Source organism: Oncorhynchus nerka, unplaced genomic scaffold (assembly GCF_034236695.1).
Source record: "Oncorhynchus nerka isolate Pitt River unplaced genomic scaffold, Oner_Uvic_2.0 unplaced_scaffold_1235, whole genome shotgun sequence".
Classification (NCBI taxonomy): Eukaryota; Metazoa; Chordata; class Actinopteri; order Salmoniformes; family Salmonidae; genus Oncorhynchus; species Oncorhynchus nerka.
This window is the reverse complement of record NW_027040098.1, coordinates 58,854-72,500: the sequence shown is the minus strand read 5'-3', so window position 1 is coordinate 72,500 and position 13,647 is coordinate 58,854.

Here is a 13,647-nt window from a genome sequence, read left to right as displayed (position 1 = left end):
GAGGTCGTTGCAGTCGAGGGTGATGTGCCTTTTCTGTCATTGATATGAACTAACAGGATGTCTAGCAGACTCTATGGAGCTCCTCCCCTATGATATGAACTAACAGGATGTCTAGCAGACTCTATGGAGCTCCTCCCCTATGATATGAACTAACAGGATGTCTAGCAGACTCTATGGAGCTCCTACCCTATGATATGAACTAACAGGATGTCTAGCAGACTCTATGGAGCTCCTACCCTATGATATGAACTAACAGGATGTCTAGCAGACTCTATGGAGCTCCTACCCTATGATATGAACTAACAGGATGTCTAGCAGACTCTATGGAGCTCCTACCCTATGATATGAACTAACAGGATGTCTAGCAGACTCTATGGAGCTCCTCCCTGTGATATGAACTAACAGGATGTCTAGCAGACTCTATGGAGCTCCTCCCCTATGATATGAACTAACAGGATGTCTAGCAGACTCTATGGAGCTCCTCCCCTATGATATGAACTAACAGGATGTCTAGCAGACTCTATGGAGCTCCTACCCTATGATATGAACTAACAGGATGTCTAGCAGACTCTATGGAGCTCCTACCCTATGATATGAACTAACAGGATGTCTAGCAGACTCTATGGAGCTCCTCCCCTATGATATGAACTAACAGGATGTCTAGCAGACTCTATGGAGCTCCTCCCTATGATATGAACTAACAGGATGTCTAGCAGACTCTATGGAGCTCCTCCCTGTGATATGAACTAACAGGATGTCTAGCAGACTCTATGGAGCTCCTACCCTATGATATGAACTAACAGGATGTCTAGCAGACTCTATGGAGCTCCTCCCTATGATATGAACTAACAGGATGTCTAGCAGACTCTATGGAGCTCCTATGATATGAACTAACAGGATGTCTAGCAGACTCTATGGAGCTCCTACCCTATGATATGAACTAACAGGATGTCTAGCAGACTCTATGGAGCTCCTCCCTATGATATGAACTAACAGGATGTCTAGCAGACTCTATGGAGCTCCTACCCTATGATATGAACTAACAGGATGTCTAGCAGACTCTATGGAGCTCCTCCCTATGATATGAACTAACAGGATGTCTAGCAGACTCTATGGAGCTCCTACCCTATGATATGAACTAACAGGATGTCTAGCAGACTCTATGGAGCTCCTACCCTATGATATGAACTAACAGGATGTCTAGCAGACTCTATGGAGCTCCTCCCTATGATATGAACTAACAGGATGTCTAGCAGACTCTATGGAGCTCCTACCCTATGATATGAACTAACAGGATGTCTAGCAGACTCTATGGAGCTCCTCCCTATGATATGAACTAACAGGATGTCTAGCAGACTCTATGGAGCTCCTACCCTATGATATGAACTAACAGGATGTCTAGCAGACTCTATGGAGCTCCTACCCTATGATATGAACTAACAGGATGTCTAGCAGACTCTATGGAGCTCCTACCCTATGATATGAACTAACAGGATGTCTAGCAGACTCTATGGATCTCCTCCCTGTGATATGAACTAACAGGATGTCTAGCAGACTCTATGGAGCTCCTACCCTATGATATGAACTAACAGGATGTCTAGCAGACTCTATGGAGCTCCTACCCTATGATATGAACTAACAGGATGTCTAGCAGACTCTATGGAGCTCCTACCCTATGATACGGCTTATAAATTGGGGTCATATCACACCCCTTATTTTATAAGACTTTTTTACTATTTCCAAGGGAGAAAAAAAACAGAAACAACAAGATAATTAACGTAGAAAAAGCCTTTCTGCCCCATTTTTATAACCAGTTCATATTGATTTCTGAGAAGTTTTGAGCTCAAAGTACCAAGTAATCAGTCATTCCACTATCAGCTAATGTTTTGGTAAATATCACCTTGCATGAACTTTTTAAATAGGACACTTTGTGTGTCCTTCTCTTTAGAGAGAACAACCAATCTCTTTCTGTCTTTGTCCAGCAGTGACAACTGAATAGTGAGGGCTTTTTGTGTCCTTATCACTGCTGGGTAAAGGTGGAGAATGGCCCGTACGCACGGACATACAGGTTTTAGATTTCTGTCATTTAACAGACGCTCTTATCCAGAGAAACTAGTACTGAATGCATACATTCTACTGTTCATCCTTCATAGATACTCTTCATCATTCATAGATACTCTTCATCGTTCATAGATACATACTACTCTTCATCATTCCTAGATACATACTACTCTTCATCATTCATAGATACTCTTCATCATCCATACTGCTCCTCATCATTCAAAGATGCATACTACTCTTCATCATTCATAGATACATACTACTCTTCATCATTCAAAGATGCATACTACCCTTCATCATTCATAGATACTCTTCATCATTCATAGATACTCTTCATCATTCATATATACTCTTCATCATTCAGAGATACATACTACTCTTCATCATTCAAAGATACATACTACCCTTCATCATTCATAGATACTCTTCATCATTCATAGATACTCTTCATCATTCATATATACTCTTCATCATTCAGAGATACATACTACTCTTCATCATTCATAGATACTCTTCATCATTCATATATACTCTTCATCATTCAGAGATACATACTACTCTTCATCATTCATAGATACTCTTCATCAGTCATATATACTCTTCATCATTCAGAGATACATACTACCCTTCATCATTCATAGATACATACTACCCTTCATCATTCATAGATACATACTACCCTTCATCATTCATAGATACATACTACTCTTCATCATTCATAGATACATACTACTCTTCATCATTCATAGATACATACTACCCTTCATCATTCAGAGATACATACTACTCTTCATCATTCCTAGATACATACTACTCTTCATCATTCATAGATACTCTTCATCATTCATAGATACATACTACCCTTCATCATTCATAGATACATACTACTCTTCATCATTCATAGATACATACTACTCTTCATCATTCATAGATACATACTACTCTTCATCATTCATAGATACATACTACTCTTCATCATTCATAGATACATACTACTCTTCATCATTCATAGATACATACTACCCTTCATCATTCAGAGATACATACTACTCTTCATCATTCCTAGATACATACTACTCTTCATCATTCATAGATACTCATTCTTCTTTCATCATTCATAGATACATACTACCTTCATCATTCATAGATACATACTACTCTTCATCATTCATAGATACATACTACTCTTCATCATTCATAGATACATACTACTCTTCATCATTCATAGATACATACTACTCTTCATCATTCATAGATACATACTACCCTTCATCATTCATAGATACATACTACCCTTCATCATTCATAGATACATACTACCCTTCATCATTCATAGATACATACTACTCTTCATCATTCATAGATACATACTACTCTTCATCATTCATAGATACATACTACTCTTCATCATTCAGAGATACATACTACTCTTCATCATTCATAGCTACATACTACTCTTCATCATTCAGAGATACATACTACTCTTCATCATTCAGAGATACATACTACCCTTCATCATTCATAGATACATACTACCCTTCATCATTCAGAGATACATACTACTCTTCATCATTCATAGATACTCTTCATCATTCATATATACTCTTCATCATTCAGAGATACATACTACTCTTCATCATTCATAGATACTCTTCATCATTCATAGATACATACTACTCTTCATCATTCATAGATACATACTACCCTTCATCATTCATAGATACATACTACTCTTCATCATTCATAGATACTCTTCATCATTCATAGATACTCTTCATCATTCATAGATACTCTTCATCATTCATAGATACATACTAGATACTCTTCATCATTCATAGATACATACTACTCTTCATCATTCATAGATACATACTACTCTTCATCATTCATAGATACATACTACCCTTCATCATTCAGAGATACATACTACTCTTCATCATTCATAGATACATACTACTCTTCATCATTCATAGATACATACTACTCTTCATCATTCATAGATACATACTACCCTTCATCATTCATAGATACATACTACTCTTCATCATTCAGAGATACATACTACTCTTCATCATTCATAGATACATACTACTCTTCATCATTCATAGATACATACTACTCTTCATCATTCATAGATACATACTACCCTTCATCATTCATAGATACTCTTCATCATTTATAGATACATACTACCCTTCATCATTCATAGATACTCTTCATCATTTATAGATACATACTACCCTTCCTCATTCATAGATACTACTCTTCATCATTCATAGATACATACTACCCTTCATCATTCATAGATACATACTACTCTTCATCATTCATAGATACTCATCATTATACATACTACTCTTCATCATTCATAGATACATACTACTCTTCATCATTCATAGATACATACTACTCTTCATCATTCATAGATACTCTTCATCATTCATACTCTTCATCATACATAGATACTTCATCATTCATAGATACTCTTCATCATTCATATATACTCTTCATCATTCAGAGATACATACTACTCTTCATCATTCAAAGATACATACTACCCTTCATCATTCATAGATACTCTTCATCATTCATAGATACTCTTCATCATTCATAGCAACATTCAGACCTTCATCATTCATAGATACTCTTCATCATTCATAGCAACATTCAGACCTTCATCAAGGTCCGATATCATGGGAGTAATCGACCACTTCCCTGTACAAATAGCTGATGTATAACCCAGCCCATTCAAAGGCTATAAAAGGTTCAACAGAGATAAGAGTGATTAGAGTCAAAGTTGTGGTTTTGTAAACAGACCAATGACTAACTACTACCAGTAAGGGTTAATGGCTGCAGGGTAGCCTAGTGGTAACCGAAAGGTAACTAACTACTACCAGTAAGGGTTAATGGCTGCAGGGTAGCCTAGTGGTAACCGAAAGGTAACTAACTACTACCAGTAAGGGTTAATGGGGCTGCAGGGTAGCCTAGTGGTAACCGAAAGGTAACTAACTACTACCAGTAAGGGTTAATGGGGCTGCAGGGTAGCCTAGTGGTAACCGAAAGGTAACTAACTACTACCAGTAAGGGTTAATGGCTGCAGGGTAGCCTAGTGGTAACCGAAAGGTAACTAACTACTACCAGTAAGGGTTAATGGCTGCAGGGTAGCCTAGTGGTAACCGAAAGGTAACTAACTACTACCAGTAAGGGTTAATGGGGCTGCAGGGTAGCCTAGTGGTAACCGAAAGGTAACTAACTACTACCAGTACGGGTTAATGGGGCTGCAGGGTAGCCTAGTGGTAACCGAAAGGTAACTAACTACTACCAGTAAGGGTTAATGGCTGCAGGGTAGCCTAGTGGTAACCGAAAGGTAACTAACTACTACCAGTAAGGGTTAATGGCTGCAGGGTAGCCTAGTGGTAACCGAAAGGTAACTAACTACTACCAGTAAGGGTTAATGGCTGCAGGGTAGCCTAGTGGTAACCGAAAGGTAACTAACTACTACCAGTAAGGGTTAATGGCTGCAGGGTAGCCTAGTGGTAACCGAAAGGTAACTAACTACTACCAGTAAGGGTTAATGGCTGCAGGGTAGCCTAGTGGTAACCGAAAGGTAACTAACTACTACCAGTAAGGGTTAATGGGGCTGCAGGGTAGCCTAGTGGTAACCGAAAGGTAACTAACTACTACCAGTAAGGGTTAATGGGGCTGCAGGGTAGCCTAGTGGTAACCGAAAGGTAACTAACTACTACCAGTAAGGGTTAATGGCTGCAGGGTAGCCTAGTGGTAACCGAAAGGTAACTAACTACTACCAGTAAGGGTTAATAAGGGTTAATAACTAACTACTACCAGTAAGGGTTAATGGCTGCAGGGTAGCCTAGTGGTAACCGAAAGTTAACTAACTACTACCAGTAAGGGTTAATGGCTGCAGGGTAGCCTAGTGGTAACCGAAAGGTAACTAACTACTACCAGTAAGGGTTAATGGCTGCAGGGTAGCCTAGTGGTAACCGAAAGGTAACTAACTACTACCAGTAAGGGTTAATGGCTGCAGTTCCAGACAGGAATAACAGTACAGTCGTCTTCAACCTGTCGTGAACATTCTCAAACACAACCCTGGTTAGAGCATGCTGCTGTGGTCTGGGTCAACCCAACACGAAGACAACCCTGGTTAGAGCTGTGGTCGGGGTCAACCCAACACAACGACAGTCCTGGTTAGAGCTGTGGTCGGGGTCAACCCAACACAAAGACAGTCCTGGTAAGAGCTGTGGTCGGGGTCAACCCACCCAACACAAAGACAGTCCTGGTTAGAGCTGTGGTCGGGGTCAACCCAACACAAAGACAGTCCTGGTTAGAGCTGTGGTCGGGGTAAACCCACCCAACACAAAGACAGTCCTGGTTAGAGCTGTGGTCGGGGTCAACCCACCCAACACAAAGACAGTCCTGGTTAGAGCTGTGGTCGGGGTCAACCCAACACAAAGACAGTCCTGGTTAGAGCTGTGGTCGATGTCAACCCACCCACCACAAAGACAGTCCTGGTTAGAGCTGTGGTCGGGGTCAACCCACCCAACACAAAGATAGTCCTGGTTAGAGCTGTGGTCGGGGTCAACCCAACACAAAGATAGTCCTGGTTAGAGCTGTGGTCGGGGTCAACCCAACACAAAGATAGTCCTGGTTAGAGCTGTGGTCGATGTCAACCCACCCAACACAAAGACAGTCCTGGTTAGGGCTGTGGTCGGGGTCAACCCACCCAACTCAAAGACAGTCCTGGTTAGAGCTGTGGTCGGGGTCAACCCAACACAAAGACAGTCCTGGTTAGAGCTGTGGTCGGGGTCAACCCAACACAAAGACAGTCCTGGTTAGAGCTGTGGTCGGGGTCAACCCAACACAAAGACAGTCCTGGTTAGAGCTGTGGTCGGGTCAACCCAACACAAAGACAGTCCTGGTTAGAGCTGTGGTCGGGGTCAACCCAACACAAAGACAGTCCTGGTTAGAGCTGTGGTCGGGGTCAACCCAACACAAAAACAGTCCTGGTTAGAGCTGTGGTCGGGGTCAACCCACCCAACACAAAGACAGTCCTGGTTAGAGCTGTGGTCGGGGTCAACCCACCCAACACAAAGACAGTCCTGGTTAGAGCTGTGGTCGGGGTCAACCCAACACAAAGACAGTCCTGGTTAGAGCTGTGGTCGGGGTCAACCCACCCAACACAAAGACAGTCCTGGTTAGAGCTGTGGTCGGGGTCAACCCAACACAAAGACAGTCCTGGTTAGAGCTGTGGTCAGGGTCAACCCAAAACAAAGACAGTCCTGGTTAGAGCTGTGGTCGGGGTCAACCCAACACAAAGACAGTCCTGGTTAGAGCTGTGGTCGGGGTCAACCCAACACAAAGACAGCCCTGGTTAGAGCTGTGGTCGGGGTCAACCCAACATAAAGACAGTCCTGGTTAGAGCTGTGGTCGGGGTCAACCCACCCAACACAAAGACGGTCCTGGTTAGAGCTGTGGTCGGGGTCATCCCACCCAACACAAAGACAGTCCTGGTTAGAGCTGTGGTCGGGGTCAACCCACCCAACACAAAGACAGTCCTGGTTAGAGCTGTGGTCGGGGTCAACCCACCCACCACAAAGACAGTCCTGGTTAGAGCTGTGGTCGGGGTCAACCCAACACAAGGACAGTACTGGTTAGAGCTGTGGTCGGGGTCAACCCACCCAACACAAAGACAGTCCTGGTTAGAGTTGTGGTCGGGGTCAACCCAACACAAAGACAGTCCTGGTTAGAGCTGTGGTCGGGGTCAACGCAACACAAAGACAGTCCTGGTTAGAGCTGTGGTCGAGGTCAACCCAACACAAAGACAGTCCTGGTTAGAGCTGTGGTCGGGGTCAACCCAACACAAAGACAGTCCTGGTTAGAGCTGTGGTCGATGTCAACCCACCCACCACAAAGACAGTCCTGGTTAGAGCTGTGGTCGGGGTCAACCCACCCAACACAAAGATAGTCCTGGTTAGAGCTGTGGTCGGGGTCAACCCAACACAAAGATAGTCCTGGTTAGAGCTGTGGTCGGGGTCAACCCAACACAAAGATAGTCCTGGTTAGAGCTGTGGTCGATGTCAACCCACCCAACACAAAGACAGTCCTGGTTAGGGCTGTGGTCGGGGTCAACCCACCCAACACAAAGACAGTCCTGGTTAGAGCTGTGGTCGGGGTCAACCCAACACAAAGACAGTCCTGGTTAGAGCTGTGGTCGGGGTCAACCCAACACAAAGACAGTCCTGGTTAGAGCTGTGGTCGGGGTCAACCCAACACAAAGACAGTCCTGGTTAGAGCTGTGGTCGGGGTCAACCCAACACAAAGACAGTCCTGGTTAGAGCTGTGGTCGGGGTCAACGCAACACAAAGACAGTCCTGGTTAGAGCTGTGGTAGGGGTCAACCCAACACAAAGACAGTCCTGGTTAGAGCTGTGGTCGGGGTCAACCCAACACAAAGACAGTCCTGGTTAGAGCTGTGGTCGATGTCAACCCACCCACCACAAAGACAGTCCTGGTTAGAGCTGTGGTCGGGGTCAACCCACCCAACACAAAGATAGTCCTGGTTAGAGCTGTGGTCGGGGTCAACCCAACACAAAGATAGTCCTGGTTAGAGCTGTGGTCGGGGTCAACCCAACACAAAGATAGTCCTGGTTAGAGCTGTGGTCGATGTCAACCCACCCAACACAAAGACAGTCCTGGTTAGGGCTGTGGTCGGGGTCAACCCACCCAACTCAAAGACAGTCCTGGTTAGAGCTGTGGTCAACCCAACACAAAGACAGTCCTGGTTAGAGCTGTGGTCGGGGTCAACCCAACACAAAGACAGTCCTGGTTAGAGCTGTGGTCGGGGTCAACCCAACACAAAGACAGTCCTGGTTAGAGCTGTGGTCGGGGTCAACCCAACACAAAGACAGTCCTGGTTAGAGCTGTGGTCGGGGTCAACCCAACACAAAGACAGTCCTGGTTAGAGCTGTGGTCGGGGTCAGAGCCCAACCCACCCAACACAAAGACAGTCCTGGTTAGAGCTGTGGTCGGGGTCAACCCACCCAACACAAAGACAGTCCTGGTTAGAGCTGTGGTCGGGGTCAACCCAACACAAAGACAGTCCTGGTTAGAGCTGTGGTCGGGGTCAACCCACCCAACACAAAGACAGTCCTGGTTAGAGCTGTGGTCGGGGTCAACCCAACACAAAGACAGTCCTGGTTAGAGCTGTGGTCAGGGTCAACCCAAAACAAAGACAGTCCTGGTTAGAGCTGTGGTCGGGGTCAACCCAACACAAAGACAGTCCTGGTTAGAGCTGTGGTCGGGGTGACAGCCCTGGTTAGAGCTGTGGTCGGGTCAACCCAACACAAAGACAGTCCTGGTTAGAGCTGTGGTCGGGGTCAACCCACCCAACACAAAGACGGTCCTGGTTAGAGCTGTGGTCGGGGTCAACCCAACACAAAGACAGTCCTGGTTAGAGCTGTGGTCGGGGTCAACCCAACACAAAGACAGTCCTGGTTAGAGCTGTGGTCGGGGTCAACCCCCAACACAAAGACAGTCCTGGTTAGAGCTGTGGTCGGGGTCAACCCAACCCAACACAAAGACAGTCCTGGTTAGAGCTGTGGTCGGGGTCAACCCAACACAAAGACAGTCCTGGTTAGAGCTGTGGTCCAACCCAACACAAAGACAGTCCTGGTTAGAGCTGTGGTCGGGGTCAACCCAAACACAAAGACAGTCCTGGTTAGAGCTGTGGTCGGGGTCAACCCAACACAAAGACAGTCCTGGTTAGAGCTGTGGTCAACCCAACACAAAGACAGTCCTGGTTAGAGCTGTGGTCGGGGTCAACCCAAACACAAAGACAGTCCTGGTTAGAGCTGTGGTCGGGGTCAACCCAACACAAAGACAGTCCTGGTTAGAGCTGTGGTCAGGGGACAGTCAGACCCAACCCAACACAAAGACAGTCCTGGTTAGAGCTGTGGTCGGGGTCAACCCAACACAAAGACAGCCCTGGTTAGAGCTGTGGTCGGGGTCAACCCAACATAAAGACAGTCCTGGTTAGAGCTGTGGTCGGGGTCAACCCACCCAACACAAAGACGGTCCTGGTTAGAGCTGTGGTCTGGTCATCCCACCCAACACAAAGACAGTCCTGGTTAGAGCTGTGGTCGGGGTCAACCCACCAACACAAAGACGGTCCTGGTTAGAGCTGTGGTCGGGGTCAACCCAACACAAAGACAGTCCTGGTTAGAGCTGTGGTCGGGGTCAACCCAACACAAGGACAGTACTGGTTAGAGCTGTGGTCGGGGTCAACCCACCCAACACAAAGACAGTCCTGGTTAGAGTTGTGGTCAGTCCTGGTTAGAGCTGTGGTCGGGGTCAACCCAACACAAAGACAGTCCTGGTTAGAGCTGTGGTCGAGGTCAACCCAACACAAAGACAGTCCTGGTTAGAGCTGTGGTCGGGGTCAACCCAACACAAAGACAGTCCTGGTTAGAGCTGTGGTCGATGTCAACCCACCCACCACAAAGACAGTCCTGGTTAGAGCTGTGGTCGGGGTCAACCCACCCAACACAAAGATAGTCCTGGTTAGAGCTGTGGTCGGGGTCAACCCAACACAAAGATAGTCCTGGTTAGAGCTGTGGTCGGGGTCAACCCAACACAAAGATAGTCCTGGTTAGAGCTGTGGTCGATGTCAACCCACCCAACACAAAGACAGTCCTGGTTAGGGCTGTGGTCGGGGTCAACCCACCCAACACAAAGACAGTCCTGGTTAGAGCTGTGGTCGGGGTCAACCCAACACAAAGACAGTCCTGGTTAGAGCTGTGGTCGGGGTCAACCCAACACAAAGACAGTCCTGGTTAGAGCTGTGGTCGGGGTCAACCCAACACAAAGACAGTCCTGGTTAGAGCTGTGGTCGGGGTCAACCCAACACAAAGACAGTCCTGGTTAGAGCTGTGGTCGGGGTCAACGCAACACAAAGACAGTCCTGGTTAGAGCTGTGGTAGGGGTCAGAGCCCCCAACACAAAGACAGTCCTGGTTAGAGCTGTGGTCGGGGTCAACCCACCCAACACAAAGACAGTCCTGGTTAGAGCTGTGGTCGGGGTCAACCCACCCAACACAAAGACAGTCCTGGTTAGAGCTGTGGTCGGGGTCAACCCAACACAAAGACAGTCCTGGTTAGAGCTGTGGTCGGGGTCAACCCAGACAGTCCTGGTTAGAGCTGTGGTCGGGGTCAACCCAACACAAAGACAGTCCTGGTTAGAGCTGTGGTCGGGGTCAACCCAACACAAAGACAGTCCTGGTTAGAGCTGTGGTCCACCCAACACAAAGACAGTCCTGGTTAGAGCTGTGGTCGGGGTCAACCCAACACAAAGACAGTCCTGGTTAGAGCTGTGGTCGGGGTCAACCCAACACAAAGACAGTCCTGGTTAGAGCTGTGGTCGGGGTCAACCCAACACAAAGACAGTCCTGGTTAGAGCTGTGGTCGGGGTCAACCCACCCAACACAAAGACAGTCCTGGTTAGAGCTGTGGTCGGGGTCAACCCAACACAAAGACAGTCCTGGTTAGAGCTGTGGTCAGGGTCAACCCAAAACAAAGACAGTCCTAGTTAGAGCTGTGGTCGGGGTCAACCCACCCAACACAAAGACAGTCCTGGTTAGAGCTGTGGTCGGGGTCAACCCACCCAACACAAAGACAGTCCTGGTTAGAGTTGTGGTCGGGGTCAACCCAACACAAAGACAGTCCTGGTTAGAGCTGTGGTCGGGGTCAACCCACCCACACAAAGACAGTCCTGGTTAGAGCTGTGGTCGGGGTCATCCCACCCAACACAAAGACAGTCCTGGTTAGAGCTGTGGTCGGGGTCAACCCAACACAAAGACAGTCCTGGTTAGAGCTGTGGTCGGGGTCAACCCACCACACAAAGACAGTCCTGGTTAGAGCTGTGGTCGGGGTCAACCCAACACAAAGACAGTCCTGGTTAGAGCTGTGGTCGGGGTCAACCCACCCAACACAAAGACAGTCCTGGTTAGAGCTGTGGTCGGGTCAACCCAACACAAAGACAGTCCTGGTTAGAGCTGTGGTCAGGTCAACCCTGGTTAAAGACAGTCCTGGTTAGAGCTGTGGTCGGGTCAACCCACCCACCACAAAGACAGTCCTGGTTAGAGCTGTGGTCGGGGTCAACCCACCCAACACAAAGACAGTCCTGGTTAGAGCTGTGGTCGGGGTCAACCCAACACAAAGACAGTCCTGGTTAGAGCTGTGGTCGGGTCAACCCAACACAAAGACAGTCCTGGTTAGAGCTGTGGTCGATGTCAGCCCACCCAACACAAAGACAGTCCTGGTTAGGGCTGTGGTCGGGGTCAACCCACCCAACACAAAGACAGTCCTGGTTAGAGCTGTGGTCGGGGTCAACCCAACACAAAGACAGTCCTGGTTAGAGCTGTGGTCGGGGTCAACCCAACACAAAGACAGTCCTGGTTAGAGCTGTGGTCGGGGTCAACCCAACACAAAGACAGTCCTGGTTAGAGCTGTGGTCCAACCCAACACAAAGACAGTCCTGGTTAGAGCTGTGGTCGGGGTCAACCCAACACAAAGACAGTCCTGGTTAGAGCTGTGGTCGGGGTCAACCCAACACAAAGACAGTCCTGGTTAGAGCTGTGGTCGGGGTCAACCCACCCAACACAAAGACAGTCCTGGTTAGAGCTGTGGTCGGGGTCAACCCACCCAACACAAAGACAGTCCTGGTTAGAGCTGTGGTCGGGGTCAACCCACCCAACACAAAGACAGTCCTGGTTAGAGCTGTGGTCGGGTCAACCCAACACAAAGACAGTCCTGGTTAGAGCTGTGGTCGGGGTCAACCCAAACACAAAGACAGTCCTGGTTAGAGCTGTGGTCGGGGTCAACCCAACACAAAGACAGTCCTGGTTAGAGCTGTGGTCGGGGTCAACCCAACACAAAGACAGTCCTGGTTAGAGCTGTGGTCTCAACCCAACACAAAGACAGTCCTGGTTAGAGCTGTGGTCAGGTCAACCCAACACAAAGACAGTCCTGGTTAGAGCTGTGGTCGGGGTCAACCCAACACAAAGACAGTCCTGGTTAGAGCTGTGGTCGGGTCAACCCACCCACCACAAAGACAGTCCTGGTTAGAGCTGTGGTCGGGGTCAACCCACCCAACACAAAGACAGTCCTGGTTAGAGCTGTGGTCGGGGTCAACCCAACACAAAGACAGTCCTGGTTAGAGCTGTGGTCGGGGTCAACCCAACACAAAGATAGTCCTGGTTAGAGCTGTGGTCTGTCAACCCACCCAACACAAAGACAGTCCTGGTTAGAGCTGTGGTCGGGGTCAACCCACCCAACACAAAGACAGTCCTGGTTAGAGCTGTGGTCGGGGTCAACCCAACACAAAGACAGTCCTGGTTAGAGCTGTGGTCGGGGTCAACCCAACACAAAGACAGTCCTGGTTAGAGCTGTGGTCGGGGTCAACCCAACACAAAGACAGTCCTGGTTAGAGCTGTGGTCGGGGTCAACCCAACACAAAGACAGTCCTGGTTAGAGCTGTGGTCGGGGTCAACCCAACACAAAGACAGTCCTGGTTA